The sequence below is a fragment of the Pongo pygmaeus genome, chromosome 5 (genome assembly GCF_028885625.2).
Source record: "Pongo pygmaeus isolate AG05252 chromosome 5, NHGRI_mPonPyg2-v2.0_pri, whole genome shotgun sequence".
In the NCBI taxonomy this organism is placed as follows: domain Eukaryota; kingdom Metazoa; phylum Chordata; class Mammalia; order Primates; family Hominidae; genus Pongo; species Pongo pygmaeus.
In genome coordinates, this window is record NC_072378.2 from 3,048,915 (window position 1) to 3,067,952 (window position 19,038).

Genomic DNA, 19,038 nt, shown 5'->3' on the forward strand with positions numbered 1-19,038 from the left:
ATTTTAAATACTTTGTAATCTAGAGAGGCGCTGGATTCAGAGCTGAATGCAAAGGCCAGAGATGCTCTCACTCATTTAGTTGTTCTTGTCTGAAGGCTGCGATGATGCAGGTCTGATTACGTCACCGCTGGAGAGCCTCATCACACTGGTGACTTACAGGAAGCTGTCCTGGTTCTTTGTGCAGCTGCTGAAAAACATTTCACTTTCCCCGCCCCACTCCTCTTAGTGTATGGATGCTGGGCAAGGGCATGTCATCTGCTGGGTGAGCTCGGGCATCGTGAGCGCCCGGTACTGCTGGCTGCCCCGGCTGGTCAGGGGCGCGAAGCCGGGCATGAAGAAGTGCAGGCGGGGGAAGGGCACCATGTTCACCGCCAGCTTGCGCAGGTCTGCGTTCAGCTGGCCCGGGAAGCGCAGGCAGGTGGTGACCCCGCTCATGGTGGCCGACACCAGGTGGTTGAGGTCCCCGTAGGTGGGGGTGGTCAGCTTCGGGGTGCGGAAGCAGATGTCATACAGGGCCTCGTTGTCAATACAGTAGGTATCATCGGTGTTTTCCACCAGCTGGTGGACAGAGAGGGTGGCGTTGTAGGGCTCCACCGCCGTGTCTGACACCTTGGGTGAGGGCATGACGCTGAAGGTGTTCATGATGCGGTCTGGGTACTCTTCCCGGATCTTGCTGATGAGCAGGGTGCCCATCCCGGACCCCGTGCCGCCCCCAGAGAGTGGGTCAGCTGGAAGCCCTGGAGACAGTCACAGCTCTCTGACTCCTTCCTCAACACATCCAGGACCGAGTCGACCAGCTCGGCTCCCTCTGTGTAGTGGCCCTTGGCCCAGTTATTCCCAGCTCCGCTCTGGCCTGCCTAAAACATCTGTCATTTTGACTATGGAGGAGAAGGTAGGACTGGTCTTAGACTGGGAGATTCTTCTCTTTTGAATACTCTTCTTTTACCTAAAGAGATATTTTTCTTTTTCTTTTTTGTTTTTTTTGAGACAGAGTCATGCTCTGTCTCCCAGGCTGGAGTGCAGCATCGCGATCTAGGCTTACTGCAACCTCTGCCTCCCAGGTTCAAGCAATTTCCTGCTTCAGCCTCCCTAGTAGCTGGGATTACAGGCACCTGCGACCAAGCCCAGCTAATTTTTATATTGTTAGTAGAGACAGGGTTTCACCATGTTGGCCAGGCTGGTCCCAAACTCCTGATCTCAGGTGATTCACCCACCTTGGCCTCCCAAAGTGCTGGGATTATAGGCGTGAGCCTCCGCACCTGGCCAGAAATATTTTTCTATGTCAGTCACTCTAAAAAACTCTCGGATCATAATAAAGTTAGAAGTAAGTTTAGCAAATCTGAGGCCATTGATTGTGGACGAGGATAGGGTTAGAAAACTTCATTGGTTTTGAAATACATACATTTTTAAGAGGCATTCTCTTTATACTCAAGTACAATTAAACAGGCAAGGTGAAGGCAGTGTGACCAGCAGAGAAGGTGGCCTTAGCATGTGTCTAGCTCTGGTCATAACCTGTGCTTTTGGCCCCTGGCTCTTTGAAGTCCTTTCAAGTTGCCTATAGCCTATGAAGCCTGCCTTGAAGCATTTCCTTGCTCTTTCCTCTTCCAGTCTGAGGCTGCTCTGCAATGGGAGGGCTGCCGCAGCCCTCTGCAGGCTGGCATTGACCTGTGAGCCATGACCGCCCATGGACTGCGTGGAGCTAGGCCAGGACTCAGGGCTGCCATGGACACAGTGTCACCTTGGCACTGAACACTAAGAACTGTGCTTTGCAGGGCTGTTAGGAAGAAGGTGTGTCATTTGGCCAGTTCCCAGTGATCATGACTACATACCAAACACAAAGTTGTCTGGCCTGAAGATCTGGCCGAAGGGTCCAGACCTGATGGAGTCCGTAGTTCCAGGCTCCAGATTCACCAGGATGGCCCGAGGTACTTATTTGTTACCTGCAGGAAACGAGAACTAACTCAGACCTGTGCTTGGGGAGGGAGTCAACAGCAGCATTCAATTCCAGCATCTGAGACAAAAGGAGAAGAGGAGGTTTTCTGCTTTTAAGAAAAAGGAGGCCCTGGCCTGGCGCGGTGGCTCACGCCTATAATCCCAGCACTTTGGGAGGCCGAGGAGGGCAGATCATGAGGTCAGGAGATCGAGACCATCCTGGCTAACACGGTGAAACCCCATCTCTATTAAAAATACAAAAAATTAGCCGGGCATGGTGGCAGGCACCTGTAGTCCCAGCTACTCGGGAGGCTGAGGCAGGAGAATGGCGTGAACCCAGGAGGCGGAGCTTGCAGTGAGCTGAGATGGCGCCACTGCACTCCAGCCTGGGCGACGGAGCGAGAAAACAGGCAGGAATCTTAGGAAACCATAAAGCGTGTTTTTCCAGCAGTTGGCATTTGAAATGAATATGCGAGAAGCATTCCTTTGTCACGTGCATGTTCATAGGACGTTTCATCTCCCACATCATGGAAAGCAAGGATTCCTGGGCACACACATCCCGCTACTCACCAGCAGCCTCATTGTAGTACACGTTGATTCTCTCCAGCTGCAAGTCACTGTCTCCATGGTAACTGCCTGTGGGGTTGATCCCATGCTCATCGCTGATGACCTCCCAAAACTGAAATGAGAAAAGAACCACACCATGGCTCTGCATCCTGAATGTCACTAAGGATGGCCTTGTCCTCCTCCCATGTCCTTGGAACAGGGGCTTTTGTGGTCAGACAGTTAGTAAGTGCTAGACAGAGAGCAAAGAGCTGCACCCCCTATTTCCTGCAGTAGCCGCTGCTGAGGGGCTTGAAAATCCGCAGAGCATCGGCCATATTATGGGGATAGACTGAAAGGCTGGGAGGGGCCCTGGAGGAGGAGGGGACACAGCAGATGCCCTTCTAGGGAAAGGGTGGGGAGAGTAGAGAAGTGGAGAAGGGGTACAGGGAGGCTCTGTCACCCCAGGCAGGGCTGAATGCCATTGCATCCGGGATGATTGATGGGTCGTGGCAGGACCAAGGACAGGGGACCCACCTGTGGCTGCCTCCAAGGATCAAGCTCTCTTGGCACAGACCCCAGGCACCCCCGCAACAATGTAGGTTTAAGCCACTGATCTACATGCTGGCACTGACCACCAGAGGGACTGGGAGGGTTTCTGGGCGGCAGTGGAAGGAGCTGGCCATCGTGAGGGCGCTGGCTCCATTGTGAATTTGCAGTAGGGAGGGGGTGAGGGAGTTGGGTGGGCAACATGGTGGTTCTCAAAGAGACCACGTCCTTGTACAGGTGCCCACCCCCACCCATGCACCAGACCCACTGCTGCCTCCCATGCTGGGGTTGGTAATGTAATTATAGCCTCCACCCAGTGCTGTCACCTGCTGCCTTGGGGATGGGCAGCAAGAGCATCATGGTATATGTCATCATGTCTAGACAGTGCCTGATCAGGGCAATTTATCTGACACCCTCGCCTGTGGGCGTCAGATGACCCTATGGTCAGATAAATACAAATCCAAGCTGGGAGTGATGGCACCTGACTGGACTTGCAACTCTTCAAGAGGGCGAGGTGGGAGAGTTGCCTGAGCCCAGGAGTTCAAATCTAGCCTGGGCAACACGGTGAGACCCTGTCTCTTAAAAAAATGGAAATCCAGACTTAGATAATAAGAAACTAGGGCGGGTGCGGTGGGTCACGCCTATAATCCCAGCATTTTGGGAGGCCAAGGCAGGCAGATCACCTGAGGTCGGGAGTTTGAGACCAACCTGACCAACATGGAGAAACCCCGTCTCTACTAAAACTACAAAATTAGCTGAGTGTGGTCACGCATGCTTGTAATCCCAGCTACTCGGGAGGCTGAGGCAGGAGAATCACTTGAACCCCGGAGGCGGAGATTGTGGTGAGCCGAGATCGCGCCATCGCACTGCAGCCTGGGCAACAAGAGCGAAACTCTGTCTCAAAAAAAAAAAATAATAATAATCAAAAAGCCTATTGAAATAAAGAGAATGCTCTGGTTTTATTAACCTGTGTGCATCCAAAATCAACTAGATAAAGCTTTTCTTTAGTAGGGTGGGGTAAGCAGGACTTGCAGAAGCTTTGTTATGGAGGAGGGCAAGTGGATGGGTAGACAGGTGGCAAAATCAGGTCTTTTCAACAGGAAATATTTTTCTCTATACTCAGCTGATTGTGCAACTGAGCCTTTCAGGAAGACAGTGCACCTCTGAGTGCTTGCGTGAAAGGCAACATTTGGGATTTATGGGTAAAAGCCCAATTGAAGTTTGGTCAAGCCAAAGTCGTTGGTAAAAAATTGGCAACTGTGAGCCCGTGGTTATTCTTTCATTGTTTCCGACAGACAAAATCTGTCCTTCAATGCTATTAGGGATGGAATAACCTTCACTGTATTCAATGCTACTAGGGATGGAATAACCTTCACTGTATTCAATGCTACTAGGGATGGAATAACCTTCACTGTATTCAATGCTACTAGGGATGGAATAACCTTCAGTGTATTCAATGCTACTAGGGATGGAATAACCTTCACTGTATTCAATGCTATTAGGGATGGAATAGCTTTCACTGTATTCAATGCTATTAGGGATGGAATAACCTTCACTGTAAGGTTGAGGCGGGTTCAATTAGGTCTCAGGGGTGCTCTGGCCTTCATGTTCTCAATGGCCTGGAAGATCTAGCTGTGTCACCTGCTGACTCTGTTCTAGAATGACAGGTGTTAGAGAGTTTTAGAGATCAGCATTCAAGAGAGGTATACCTAGCATATGTTTAAAATAATTATTATTAACCATTTTCCCATTTAGAAAAAAAAAGTACAGCTGGCTGCTAGTGCGCATTTAATTTTACATAAACACATTCTTTGAGGCCAAAGCAAATCTGACTGATTTTCAATGTGGAAGTAAAATATAAAAACTGTTTTTGAAGTTTTATTTCTAAACAGACCTAATATCAGAATCATCTGAATCATCTGAGCTATTTATTTTAGAAAAATTGGATTCATCACATGAGTCTTTGGCCAACAGTTGTTTAATGATGTTAACATCACGCATAGGAATGCTCCATTTTCTAGGCTCTGACATTTTCAGCGATCAAGAATTACTATATTTTGTAAATGGAACTACCATCACTAAAAACAGAATGCTATAAATAGAATGATGTCTTTTGTTTCCAATGTCAATATGCTAGAGAAATGCAAAAGTAATAATAAAAGCAAGGTCTTTCTTGGCAAAGGTATCTTTGGGTAAATGCTGCAGCCAGAAGTGCTGCCGGCAAGTGTTCTCAGGGCAAATGGGAAAAGGGTTAAAGGTTAAATTAGACAGCAACCAAGATTTGAGGCTTGAAGGAAGCTAGCCTAAAAGGCCTTGAGACTTTGGGCCTGGAGTGTCCTTAAACGGAAGTATAAGGACAATAGTGGCAATTCAATGCATTTCCTGGTTTGCAATCTGAATATTTTTGGTGATGGCATAGACATCAGAGAGGTCTGTGGAAACATATGCACATCAGTCACTTCTGATTGCACAATCCCAAGTGCCCTGTGGGAAGCTAGGATCATGTCCTATGCCAGCCAATTGTTGTGGGCCACTCACTGGATTTCTTTAATTCTCTGGTGATGATGCTAGTGTCTTTGGTAAGATTGTCCACAGTTCTGGTTGTTTCCTGAAACAGAGCATGGAGAATGCGGGAGCCTGGGTGAACTTACTGAGTAGCCCACTACCAGCAGCTCCAGACACAAAGCTTGTCCGTCCATGACCTACAGCAGCATGAAGACTTTCCAGTGTCCTTCCAACCTCTTAGCCTCTTGTTCTATGACTTCTTGGGATCCTGATGAGGAAGGAAGGTCACAGTCTCTTTCTGGGGCTGAGATTCAGTGCCTTGGCTTGTAGATGTAAAGTTTTTATAGATCTTTTGGATTGTCTAGTGCCTGAAAAACTTAAATCAGTGATAATCTAGTAGTAGTTAAGAAGAGAAGGCGGGCTAATTAAATATTTGAAAAGCACTAAGAGGATTAGCTAAATAACAGGATCTATTCCAACCAGCAGGCATGCTTTTTCCTTTCCTGTCCAGCCCCCTTCCCATAGGAGACAATTTGTAGATCAAAGAGGTCATGTTCACTCAAAGCTTGCACTCCTGTTCTAGACCATGTTCCAAATATTATGGTGCTTGAATATTGTTCTCAGATTGCTCTGAATCCACTTCCAATGCCTGATGAACCCTTCTCCCTGGGTCAGTCCTCCTGAGGGTAGGCCATGCCTGTCGTGTGCACCCCTAGAATCAAGAGGCGCTCCAGGGGTAGCTGCCTGTGAAAATGATGGAATTTGGATGCCTAGTCTAGGACATCCACAAACATGCATCCAAACCACAGTCAAAACTGTGAACAACAAAGCTTATGTGAGCTTCACTGGTCAGTAACACTCCATGTGTGTTGTCATATGTTGATATTGGGAAAGTAATATGCCCTGACTCCACAAAAAAAACTACATTTGACTCCCCTGGACTTCACTGTAGGCACTTTTCCCTTGGCTGGTTTTGATTTGTATCCTTTCCATGTAAAAAAAATCATTACTGTAAGTATAATAGATTTCAGTTAAGTTCTGTGACTCCTTCTAGTAAATTATCAAACCTAAGGCTGATCTTGGAGACCCTTGTATTTGCAATTGGTTTCAGAAGCAACAGTGGTCTTAATGACTGTTCCCTCTGACATTACAGGTCGCCAAAACACTTCACAGTTGGTGTCATAGGTGGGATTCACTAGCCCCACCCTGACTCACTGAAACATGTGATTTGAGAGGAAGAAGGAGGAAAGGGCTGGGGGTGATTAAAGGGTTGGAGGTGATGAACCTTTGATTACTGGATGGCCACAGGGTTGCCAATGGTATGGAAATAATGCTGTGCTGCAATTAGTTGCTGGAGGCAGAAGTTACCAAAAGAATTTAGAAATAATGGCTCCAATTCTGAGGAGTTGGTAGTGGATATATAAGGAAATGAAAAGTAACAAGGAACAAGCTAGTACCAATCTCTTGGTTGTTGTTATCTGTAATAACTAAAATAAAAGTAAGAGTATTGGGATGGATCCTGAGGCTGTCCTAAGCTTGGATTCAGGTGGGTCCAAGCTACAGCCACTAATGTCAGTGCTGCTACCAGAGGGAACAGTTAAGCAGATGCAACCAATAGCTAAGATGTGCAGGGGAATGGGGGAAGGACAGAGGAGAAAGTCAAGGGACTCATCCTAGTAGGGCAGAAATCTTTCAGTGGTTATTAATGGGATGAATACAGCAGACCTTAATGGAGTGAAGACAAAAGCCTTAATGCAGCACTCTCAGAAACTGTAGGGACTGATGGGAGCCCCTGCTTGTCCCCCAGCAGTGAAGGCCTCTTTTTTTTTTTTTTTTGAGACAGAGTCTTGCTCTGTCACCCAGGCTGGAGTGCAGTGGCGTGATCTTGGCTCACTGCAACCTCTGCCTCCCGGATTCAAGCGATTCTCCTGCCTCAGCCTCCCAAGTAGCTGGAATTGCAGGCACCTGCCACCATGCTCAGCTAATTTTTGTATTTTTAGTAGAGACAGGGTTTCACCACGTTGACCAGGCTGGTCTTGAACTCTTGACCTCAAGCGATCTGCCTGTCTCGGCCTCCCAAAGTGCAGGGATTATAGGCGTGAGCCACCGTGCCCGGCTGTGAAGGGCTTTAAATAAATCTGCTTTATTCACTTTAAACAAACTCTGCTTCATAGTTTGGAGGAATTTTAAAAGTCAGCAAGCAAGGATGACAATAAGAAACCTGATTTTGAATCACTGAGGCAATGGTCTCACAATCTAATCAGGATGAAGATTGACAAGAGGGCCTGAGTCCCTTGGCCCCATCTTCAGCTAGGGAACTGAGGGTGTATGCATGCACGTGGGTGAATGGTCAGCAGGTGGAGAGAAGACATTTCTAGGACTCCTTGACACAGGAGGCCCATGCACTGTGATTCCAAAACCTATTGAAGTTCTAAGGGGCTATAGTTAGACTGAGAGGATATGGGAATGAAATATTGAAGAAATGAAGTGAAAGTTTGGATGAAATTTGCATTGTCTGAATAACTTTATGTGAAGTGGTGGTATCTCCTTTACCTGAGTTTATTAAGTGGATGGATATTGAGTCTGACTGGGGACTGCTTCACTCACCTAGTATTATAAAACATTAAGCATGTAAATCTACCCTTCAGCCAATATTGGCTGAACATGCCAAAAATAGGAATCAAGAAAATTACCTGAGCCCATGCAGGTTGTTAATTTTGCTAGAGTAATGATGGAGACAGATTATCTGTGCAATGTGCCTGTGTGGAGGGCAGGCTGGAACTTATGGCAGTAGCCTCTGAGAGCCACCCAGTGATGACTACTGGGATTTTGGACTAGGAAAATTCCATTCAAAAGGCAATTAGTTACTCGCCTTCTACTGGACGTTAATTGAAACTGCCCTATGACTGAAGGACATAAACTGATCTTAAAACCTGAAATATTCAGAATGTCTTGGACAATGTCAGAGAAACACTCTAATGGAGAAAAGAGTGCTCAGAAAAGCTCCATAGTAAAATGGAATTGGTTTATATAGGATCATGGTACCAGGGGAATGCAAGGAGGAGATACTTGTGAGCAAGGAGCCTCTTCTCCCCTAGCATTCACTTTGGAACCACCTGAGGAGCTGCTGGGCCCGATAACCAGTTGAGTGTTACCCTATAAACAACTTTTATTGATCAACAAAGAGCTACTTGGTTTATGGATGGCAGTTCCAATGTGAGCAGACAGCATCCTATTTGGAAGATGCCATTCTGATTGAACAAGGTACAAACAAATCAGCTCAGTGGGCTGAGATGCATGCCGTTTGCCCCTCTGTTTGAGTTTTTGCCGACTCATGGGCAGTAGCCAATGGCCTGGCCATAGACTAAGCCAGGTGGCAATGGAAAGCTGGCCTCTTAAACGGATGCCCATATGGGGCACAGCCCTGTGGAAATCACTATGAGAATTTGAGGGCTACGTTGAAGTAGGACATGTCAGCGCCCATCAGAACGCCCTTCCAGGATGAGAAAGTGGTTGGAATTGGCAAGTGGGTATCCTGTGCACTTGCTTGGGTGGCCACCTGGGTTCATGGAAGGAGTGGATGGGGGTAGTGGGGATGCTGCAGTGTAGACATGGCTGAATCCACACGTGTTCCTCTTGTGCTCTCTGAGGCACACAATACCAGCTGCTCAGTCAGCCAGCAAGAGAAGCAGAGACTGCGGATGGTGATGAGGCAGATTCTCCAGGGCAAGGCCCTGCACAGAGCTGCCAAGTTGGTCTGATGCTGATGGTCCCTGGGGTCTACAAATGGATCCTGACAGGAACAGGCACCTGCTCTGGACTGGGTGTTGACCAGTTATAGATGCAGATGTTCAAAATACTACAAAAGGACTAGAATTGAAAATATTGCCCCAGTTTAGACCACTGAATCACACTGAAACTGCATTTGCAAAATTATGACAGTAACAGAAATCTGACATAGCTGACTCTGTCTGGCTTCTAACCTCTAAGCTGTCCTTGTTCATTCCTGGGCATAGGCTAAGCTAACCTAGAGAGGAATTTAGTTCATAGGTTAATCTTAAAGCAAGCATGATAATAGCTTCCTTGTTCAAAGATCAAATTGCTTTTTTAACACTAATGAAAGGCCACAGATTAAGATTAGGAAGGGGTCTGAACCCTGCTAAGATGTAGGCATAGTGAAACAATAACCAGCCATTGTTCTAGAGGGCATAAGAGTCATAACCTCCCCAATCGCTCCTATAGATAACATCACTATTGTCAAACCCAAGACTGGTGTTCAAAACTCTGCATCCTGATGAACCAGCTGGCACCACCCAGAATGGGAAACTGGCTGAACTAGTTTTGTGATCCCACCCAGGAACTCAAGAACAGTAGGAAGACAGCTTCCACCCTCTGTGATTTTATCCTCAACCCAACCAATCAGCATTCCTGTTCCCTAGCCCCCTCTCTGCCAAATTATCCTTTAAAAACCCTAGTCTCTGAATTTCTGAGGAGAGTGATTTGAATAGTCAACTCTTTCCTTTTGGCCAGCCCTGTGATAGTTAAACTCATTTATTTATTTATTTATTTATTTATTTGAGATGGCGTCTTGCTCTTGTTGAGCTGGCTGGAGTGCAGTGGCACAATCTTGGCTCACTGCAACCTCTGCTTCCCAGGTTCAAGCGATTCTCCTGCCTCAGCCTCCTGAGTAACTGGGATTACACGCACCTGCCACCACGCCCGGCTAATTTTTTTGTGTTTTTAGTAGAAACGGGGTTTCACCATGTTGGCCGGGCTGGTCTTGAACTCCTGACCTCAGGTGATCCGCCTGCCTCGGCCTCCCTAGGTGCTGGGATTACAGGCGTGAGCCACTGCGCCCAGCCGTTAAACTTTTTCTATTGCAAAAAACTTGCTGTTCTCAGTGCATTGGCTTTTCTGGCCAGAAGGTAGGATGAACCGATCAGGCAATTACATTTCTTTGGAACACACTTTAACCCTCAGAATAAAAGTTTGATAGAGAAGTGGAACAGCAATTGAAACGTGTTGTCTAAAACAGAGTGATAAAGGCAGGAAGGGCTGGCTTACACGCCTTCATGCACACACTCCACAAGAGGGGCCCAAAAGAGTGCACACTGGACACAGTCCTCGACTTTTCTATGGGATCTGGGGAGGCAGGGATGGGGGAATGCTAATGTGACCACACAGTTCTTCCCTATGTCACTTCACCTTCCGTTTTTCCTACCTGATACAGTGGCTCCAGGATCATGGCAGCAATGGTAGGTGCCAGAAGGAGGGATGATCCCTAAGCAAGAAGCTAGAACCAGGCCTTTAAAGCTTTGTGTCAGAATTCCTGGGGGCCTGATGGTGTGGGCTGTGCCTTCACCCTGTCTGGCAAAATTGGGGTTAGCGTTGAATGCAGCTGTGTTACCTGGTTGTTGGGAGAGCTCACTAGTTCTGTGCCTGTGTGCCCCTATCCAATATGAGTGGGAGAGGACTGAGGGAGAAGTCCTTGCTTCGCCATGCTTGCTTCTGGCAGTCTATACCGGCATAGTGGCCAAACCTAACGTCCTTTCCAAAGATGGACCCTGGAAAAAATAAAATGATAAATAGAGAGAAGGGGTAAGGCAGCTAAGAGCAAAGGGATGAATAGATGGTTTATGCCATGAGGGAGATCTGATATTTACATTGGCGCTTCAAGAAAGACTCTGAGCGAGAGATGATATTGTCTCTTTTTTTGTTTGTTTTGTTTTTTTTTAGACAGAGTTTCACTCTTGTTGCCCAGGCTGGAGTGCCATGGTGTGATCTTGGGTCACTGTAACCTCTGCCTCCTGGATTCAAGCGATTCTCCTGCCTCAGCATCCCAAGTAGCTGGGATTACAGGCATGCACCACCATGCCTGGCTAATTTTTGTATTATTAGTAGAGACGGGGTTTCACCATATTGGCCAGATTGGTCTCGAACTCCTGACCTTGGGTGATCCGCCCACTGGCCTCCCAAAGCACTGGAATTATAGGTGTGAGTCACCGTTCCTGGCCGATACTGTCTCTTACCACAGTTATATACCTGATGCCTGAAAAGGTGGAGCTATGGATTGCTGAGACTGCATGTGCTTTTGGAACCTGACCATGTCGAATGGAAGTCTGCAAACCTGAGTGTTAGCACTTGGGAGACATTTTGGTCATATGATGTAATGATTGATGGTCATTTGATTGATGATTGATGGACATTTTGGTCATACGATATGATGAAACTGGAGTAATTGATAATGACTAAGTGGGACTCTGGTAATGTGATGATATCTTTTGGCTTTTATTTTTCAGGTTACCATACTGCGATGTGATGTAACACTGGCCTTATTACCAATAAGAGTCAGCTACCTTGTATAAACATGTCTTAGAATAATCCTGATATTGATGATCAAATGTATTGAGAGATTGAGTTAAAACCTCTTCAGGTTGTAATAAAATGACTGGCCTGAGGAAGAACTGGGTTTAGCTGACTATTACCTAATTTCTATGCTAAATAGCTCAGTATAAATTTATCAGAAGGTACAAATAACAGCAGATCAAGGGAGGAAAAGAGTAATCAAATTATTAACAGTATAAAAATATGAAAATGTATGTAATGGCTTTATAGGACAGATGAGTTGCCCACTATTGCTTATCTGTCTAATAAACACTACACTAACTATAGATGCCTAAACAAAGACGATTGTTTTGCTATATAAGACAGCCTTGGCCAAATGCCAGAGGGTAGCTTATGTAGTGAAAAATTGATTTTGCCCAAAGAGAGGTCCAGCCTCTGCCGTTGGCTCCTAGGAGGCGATCTCTAGGCCCCTGGAATGTCCTGACTAAATGGAGTGTCTTTGCTTTGGGGGGGGGTTAGCCACCAGACAGCCTAACAGTGTGATTCATGACACATGCTTTGTGCCACATGCTATCAGTTCCAATCTCCCAGGGACTGGAGAAGAAAAATATTAGCCCTGCCTCCAGGAGGGGCTGGGCAGTAAAGGCCAGCCATGTGGGTGGTGTGTGGTCAAGCCCGGATAAAAACTGCGGACCCCAAAGGCTCAGGTGGGCTTTCCTGGTTGGTGATGCTCTGGGCACGTTGTCACACATCAATGCCGTTGAGGGCAGAGTTAACAGTGTGTAGGACTCCACTGGGAAAGGACAACCTGAATCTTTGCATTTGGGCTCCTCTTGGTCTCCACCTCATGTGTCTCCTCCCTTGGCTGATTTTAAGCTGTATTCTATTCCCTGTAATAAACCATAACTGTGAGTACAACAGCATTCAGTGAGTTCTGTGAGTCCTTCTAGCAAATTGTTGAAGCTGAGGGTGGTTTTGGGAACCCTCCAAACTTGTACTTGATGCAGAAATGAGAGCAGTCTTCTATGTGGACACCGTGTGCCCTCTAAAGCTTCATAAATTGCCCTAATTTGCTTGGAAAATGAAGGGAATACTTACATATTGAGCGCTGAAAACCCCAGCCTTCCACTCAGCTCTTACAATGCTGGCAGCCAGGAACAAGGAGCAGGACATTGGCATATTCTACGCTGGGGAGTATGATCAGCTCAAGAAAGACCTAATGATAATGACTATATCAGTTAGCGTTTGCTGTATAACAAACCACCCCAAAATTTGATGGATTAAGATGAAGCCTTTGTTAATCACAGCTTTGCAGTTTGGCTGAGCAGTTTCTCTGCTCTGGGCCAGTTCATTTGGGCCTTCGTGTTCTAGGAGAGCTTCTCTGTCTTGTCCAGTGGTTGGCTTCATGTCAGCTAGAACAACAGCCATGTGTCTTCCATCGTCCATCAGGATAATCTAGGCTTTTGTGGTGGCAGAAAGGTCCCCAGCTGCTAACGTTCCATCTGCCAAAGCAAATCATGTGGTCAAACCTAGGTTGAAGAGATAGAGAAACAGGCTCCAGCTCTTGACTGACAGAGTGGCAGAGTCACCTTTCAAAGGTGTAGGCATCAGTCAGGATTCTCCAGAAACAGAATGAACAGAGCCTGACATCATAGGGCAGACCAGTCTGGCCAACAGGGTGAAACCCCATCTCTACTAAAAATACAAAAATAAGTCGGGTGTGGTGGCATGTGCCTGTAGTCCCCACTACTCAGGAGGCTGAGGCAGGAGAATTGTTTGAACCTGGGAGGTAGAGGTTACAGTAAGCCAAGACTATGCCATTGCACTCCAGCCTGGGCAACAGAGATTCCATCTCAAAAAAACAAACAAAAAAAAAATATATATATATATATTTTGGGTATATATATATATATTTTGGGTATATATATATATATTTTGGGTATATATATATATATTTTGGGTATATATATATATATTTTGGGTATATATATATATATTTTGGGTATATATATATATATTTTGGGTATATATATATATTTTGGGTATATATATATATTTTGGGTATATATATATATTTTGAGTATATATATATTATATATTGAGTATTATATATATATTTTGAGTATATATATATTTTGAGTATATATATATATTTTGAGTATTATATATATATTTTGAGTGTATATATACATATATATACACACAAACAAGCAAACAGGGGTAAAAAGAGAAACATAGAGGAAATTATGCAGGGGGAAGAAAACATCTTTGAAAATCTCATGAATTTCCTCAGATAAGAGATGATAGATAATCCATGAAATAAGAATAGGAAGATGTAAAAAATAAAATTTGGAGAATAAAGAAAATTCTTGAGAACTATATAAAAACACAAATGAACACATGGAGACCTTGGAAAATAGGTCAAGTGAGTCTCCTAGAAAGTGCAGTAAGAAGAGAAGGAGATGGAAAACAGGAAAGAACTGATAAGAAAATGAGGACTGGCCGGGCGCGGTGGCTCACCACTGTTATGCCAGCACTTTGGGAGGTCAAGGCGGGTGGATCACCTGAGGTTAGGAGTTCGAGACCAGCCTGACCAATATGGTGAATCCCTGTCTCTACTAAAAATACAAAAACTTCGCTGGGCGTGGTGGTGCACACCTGTAATCCCAGCTACTCAGGAGGCTGAGGCACGAGAATCACTTGAACCTGGGAGGCGGAGGTTGCAGTGAGCCAAGATCGTGGCACTGCAGTCTAGCCTGGGTGACAGAGCAAGACTCTGTTTCCAGAAAAAAAAAAAAAAAGAAAGAAAGAAAATGAGGACTGGGCTGGAGGTCCAACATTGGATAGATAAGAATTCCGCAGAGAATAATTTTTCTCATGTTTTTTTTTTTTTTTAGACAGAGTTTTGGCTCTTGTCGCCCAGGCTGGAGTGCAATGGCATGATCTTGGCTCACTGCAACCTCTGCCTCCAGGGTTCAAGCAATTCTCCTGAGCCTCAGCCTCCCGAGTAGCTGGGATGACAGGCACCCGCCACCATGCCCGGCTAATTTTTTTTGTATTTTTAGTAGAGACAGGGTTTCATCAGGTTGGCCAGGCTGGTCTCAAACTCCTGACCTTAGGTGATCTGCCCACCTTGGCATCCCGAAGTGCTGGAATGACAGGCATGAGCCACCGCAACCGGCTGATAATAATTTTTAAAAATGAGAAACATGATCATGTATCAAGAAAAATGACCAAAGAACATGAGTTTCCAGATACAATTCTATGTGATGAAGTCCATCGCCTTCTTATAATCTGAACACATGATGTAGTTACTTTGAAATGAATTGTTTCAGGTTGGTTCCCGGGGAAACAGACTCAGAAGGAGATTTGCATGTGAAGCATGTCAGAGAATGAAGAATGGAGGACTGGGGACGCCAGGAGTCAGGTGGTGCATTCCCAGGAACTGTCTCATTCTGTCCCAAGTGTCTCTGGAGCTCAGACGACCCTCAGAGATGCCCCAAACTGAGGCAAGGGAACTAAATCTTTGTACTATCCCCCAGTGCCCAGCACTTGCACTAAGCCATCCCTGAGGAGGGGCTGTGACTGTGGGTGGGCTGCTCACTTTAGCTGAAGACGACTCTAAGAGAGGGGCTCTCTGAGGGCCAGCAGTGGCCCCAGCTCCCAGCAGCTGGGAGAATATGAAGGGGGAGTCTGTGGTCCATGTAACATCTGCTTTGTTAAACTGGAAGCTTCTAGTTTTGACTTCTTTGAAGTCTTTAATGCTCACTTGGTCAACAACCTCTAGTTATACTGCTGACTCTCACCACGGTCGGCTTGCAGACAGCGTGTGCTTGGGGCTCCTGTGCCGGGCAGCAAAAGCCGGATCCGGGAGCTCAGTGCTGAGGCCGGCAGTGGCCACAGTCACCCAGCACTGTCTGTGGGGGGAGTGTGAAGTCTCTCCAGTTCGGGGGTAGGAGGGCGACATTAAAAGGCTTATTGTTGCTGCACAAGTCAGTAACATGGATTTCATCAGCGATTATGCAGGCATTTCGCTATTGCTAGATCTGACTCCCACACCCATCTCTCTTTTGGGTCTCAACTCCAAAAGGGGTGCTTGTTATGAGGCCCCTCAACCCTTACTGTGTGGCTGTGCTTATTCAAAGAACATCCAGACTATTACATTTAACTTTTTTTTTTTTTGAGATGGAGTCTCATTCTGTCGCCCAGGCTGGAGTGCAGTGGCGCGATCTCAGCTCACTGCAAGTTCCGCCTTCCGGGTTCACGCCATTCTCCTGCCTCAGCCTCACGAGTAGCTGGGACTACAGGCGCCCGCGACCACGCCCGGCTAATTTTTTTTTTTTTTTTTTTTTTTTTTGTATTTTTAGTAGAGACGGGGTTTCACCGTGTTAGCCAGGATGGTCTCGATCTCCTGACCTCGTGATCCGCCCGCCTTGGCCTCCCAAAGTGCTGGGATTACAGGCGTGAGCCACGGCGCCCAGCCTACATTTAAACATTTTTAAGCTTACCAAAGTGACGAATTAGAAGTATTTGTATCTTAAATGACTTTTCAATTTACAAAAGATTGATCATCTAGCACCAAATAAGGAACTTCCTTATTACGCTTTAAATGTAATTCCAGTTACACAAATTCAATTAACTTCTCGTTGATTGCCAAAGCTGTTTCCATATCATATCTATATCCTATTTATTCACTGGTGCCTGTTAAGTGCAGCAAGCTTGTGAGATGGGTAGAAGAGAAGGGAAAACATCTACATTGAACGTCTTCTGGGTTCTACAACCAGCTATGGTGCTACACACACACACACACACACACACACACACACACACACACACAAAGAGGTAGATATTATCTCCTGCTTACATGTGAGGAAGCTAGTTCAGAGGGGTTAATAAAATGGCCTGGCATCACACAATGCCAGCAAAAAATCAGCAATCACATCCCCTGCTGCCTGATAGCACATTTTCTGAAGTTTCACATCCAAGCTGTTTCCTAGGTAACCACCACACAGCCTCCAGGACCGTCTGCATAAATAGGGAGGAAGGGGGAATCCAGCCAGCGCCTCTCATTTCCTGCATCAACAATAGTGCAGGCCTTTGTCAGGGCGTTAATGTGGCGAAAACAGCCCCAAAGCTTATCCGTGGGATTCTAGTTCAAATGAGATATTTCCACTCACTGAAGGGCCCGATTCATTGAGGATCTTGCCTGTCAGAGCACTGAGCCTGTTTCTATTTTTATTCACTCCCCTGCCTTTTCCTTTTCTCCCAGGCTTTTTGTTCTCACAGCAAGGAGTGAGTACTCCTCCTTGTTCCCATGAGCCTGTGCCCCTCGAGAAACGTCAGGATCTGAGCAACCCACCCACTCCCCTGATAGGCAAAGGGCTCTGCAGAATCCTTGCCAGTCCCCGGCCCTGGGACTGGCCAGGACAAGGCCCAGGGCCGGCATGACTCTGGGTCACAAGGTCTATTCATCTTGGTGTGGCTTCTTTGCTTACTGTGCTCCGTCCTGTGATGGTCTCTGCAGATGGCCACAGAGACTTAAAGAACTTGCTCTCCTTTCCCTGTTGCAAGAGACAGGTCTAGGTTGAAGGACTAAGTAAGAGAGGGAAATGAGGGTCACGGCAGCCCACTCCCTTACCGCCTTTAACAATTTGATCTCCATCCAACCGAAACATTGCCTCTATACTTTACTGAGAAGCTGAAAGGCACTTGCTTTTATGAGCAGCTCTCTTCCGAAATAAATATTAATGACATTCAAGCTCATGGGTGTTGCTGAAAGCCATTTTTCTCGGCAATATTCTGTGCAAAGAACAGGTTGGAAATGTTGGTGGCCAGTCATATTATGTATGGTTGTATTAGTCTGTTCTGGGATTGCTGTAAATAACTACCTGAGACTGGGTAATTTATGAAGAAAGGAGGTTTAATTGACTCACAATTCTGAAGGCTGTACAGGAAGCATGGCTGAGGAGGCCTCAGGAAACTTATAATCATGGCAGAAAGCAAAGGGGAAACAGGCATGTCTCACATGACAGGAGAAAGAGGAAGAGAGCGAAGGGGGAGTTGCTACACACTTTCAAACAACCAGATCTGGTGAGAACTCACTCGCTAACACAAGAACAGCAAGGGGGACATCCACCCCCATGATCCAGTCACCTCCCACCAGGTCCCCTCCTCCAACACTGGGGATTACAATTCAACAGGAGATTTGGGCAGGGACACAAATCTAAGCCATCTCAATGATTAACATCTTCACTTGCCATTTCAAATATCCATGGTCAGCTGCAGCGTGGCATAGGTTGTCATCAAGAGGCAGCAGACTAGACTAGCTGTGGTGCTGGCCCGCAGGGATAGGGAAGGGCAGACACAGATATTCATTGGGAAGGCATTGGATTGAGTGGTTTGAGCTGGTGGGTGAAGGCAGCAGGCTCCGTCTCTGGACATGATGGTGCACCATGGCACACTATTAGTTCTGGATGGGGCAGGCATGGGGCAGGGACAGGGCTCAGTGCCCAAGCAGCAGGGCGGGGCTGACATAATCCCAGGGTGCCACAGCTAGTGGCTGGTTATGAGGTGGCCCTATTGAATACCAGTGATACATTTTTCGGGTGTGGTGCTGCCACTGTGGTTACATCAGAGAATGCCTTTGTCCCCAGGAGGTGCGTGCTGAAACATTTAGGGTGAAGCGTCGTGATATCTGCAATCTACTTTCAAATAATTCAGCAAAAAAAAAAAAGCTTACACACAAACGTGGCAAAATGGGCAAATTGTTAAAAACTACTGAAGGCAGAGGGAGGGTATGCAGAGACTGACTGTGCTATTCTTTCAACTCGTAGGTTATAAGGCTTTTTAAAAATAAATGTTTGAAGTTTTTCCAAACGGGTTAATGATTGGTTCTAGGCTTGAAACATGAAGCACTTTTCCGGTTTTCTTCACAAATGGCCTAGAGTTCAAAACTAGAATAAGTGATACAGCTACTTACTACTACTTTGCTGACTTCTCGTCCTAAATGTAGTACAGTCCAGACAGGATGGAATATGGCAAACTGCTACCTTTAAATGCAACGAGTTAAACAGATATTTCATAAAACAGGCTGGTGAATTCTATTTTTATCTTATGTTTTCTTGTTCTCACATTTTCAATGCTTAATTGTTTTTCTCATTCGAA

General features: G+C 46.1%; 1 long non-coding RNA gene and 1 pseudogene across 1 annotated transcript; both read right to left on the reverse strand.

Moving 5' to 3' along the window:
* Positions 1-222: 222 nt before the first annotated feature.
* LOC129038280 (tubulin beta-1 chain-like) lies at positions 223-2,682 on the reverse strand (annotated as a pseudogene).
* Positions 2,683-4,986: 2,304 nt separating this feature from the next.
* LOC129039566 (uncharacterized) lies at positions 4,987-17,908 on the reverse strand. Its single transcript, XR_008503341.1, has 3 exons — positions 17,808-17,908; positions 12,973-13,403; positions 4,987-5,897 (listed from the first exon to the last, which is right to left on the reverse strand). It is a non-coding gene; the product is annotated as an uncharacterized LOC129039566 (long non-coding RNA).
* Between the last annotated feature and the right edge of the window lie 1,130 nt (positions 17,909-19,038).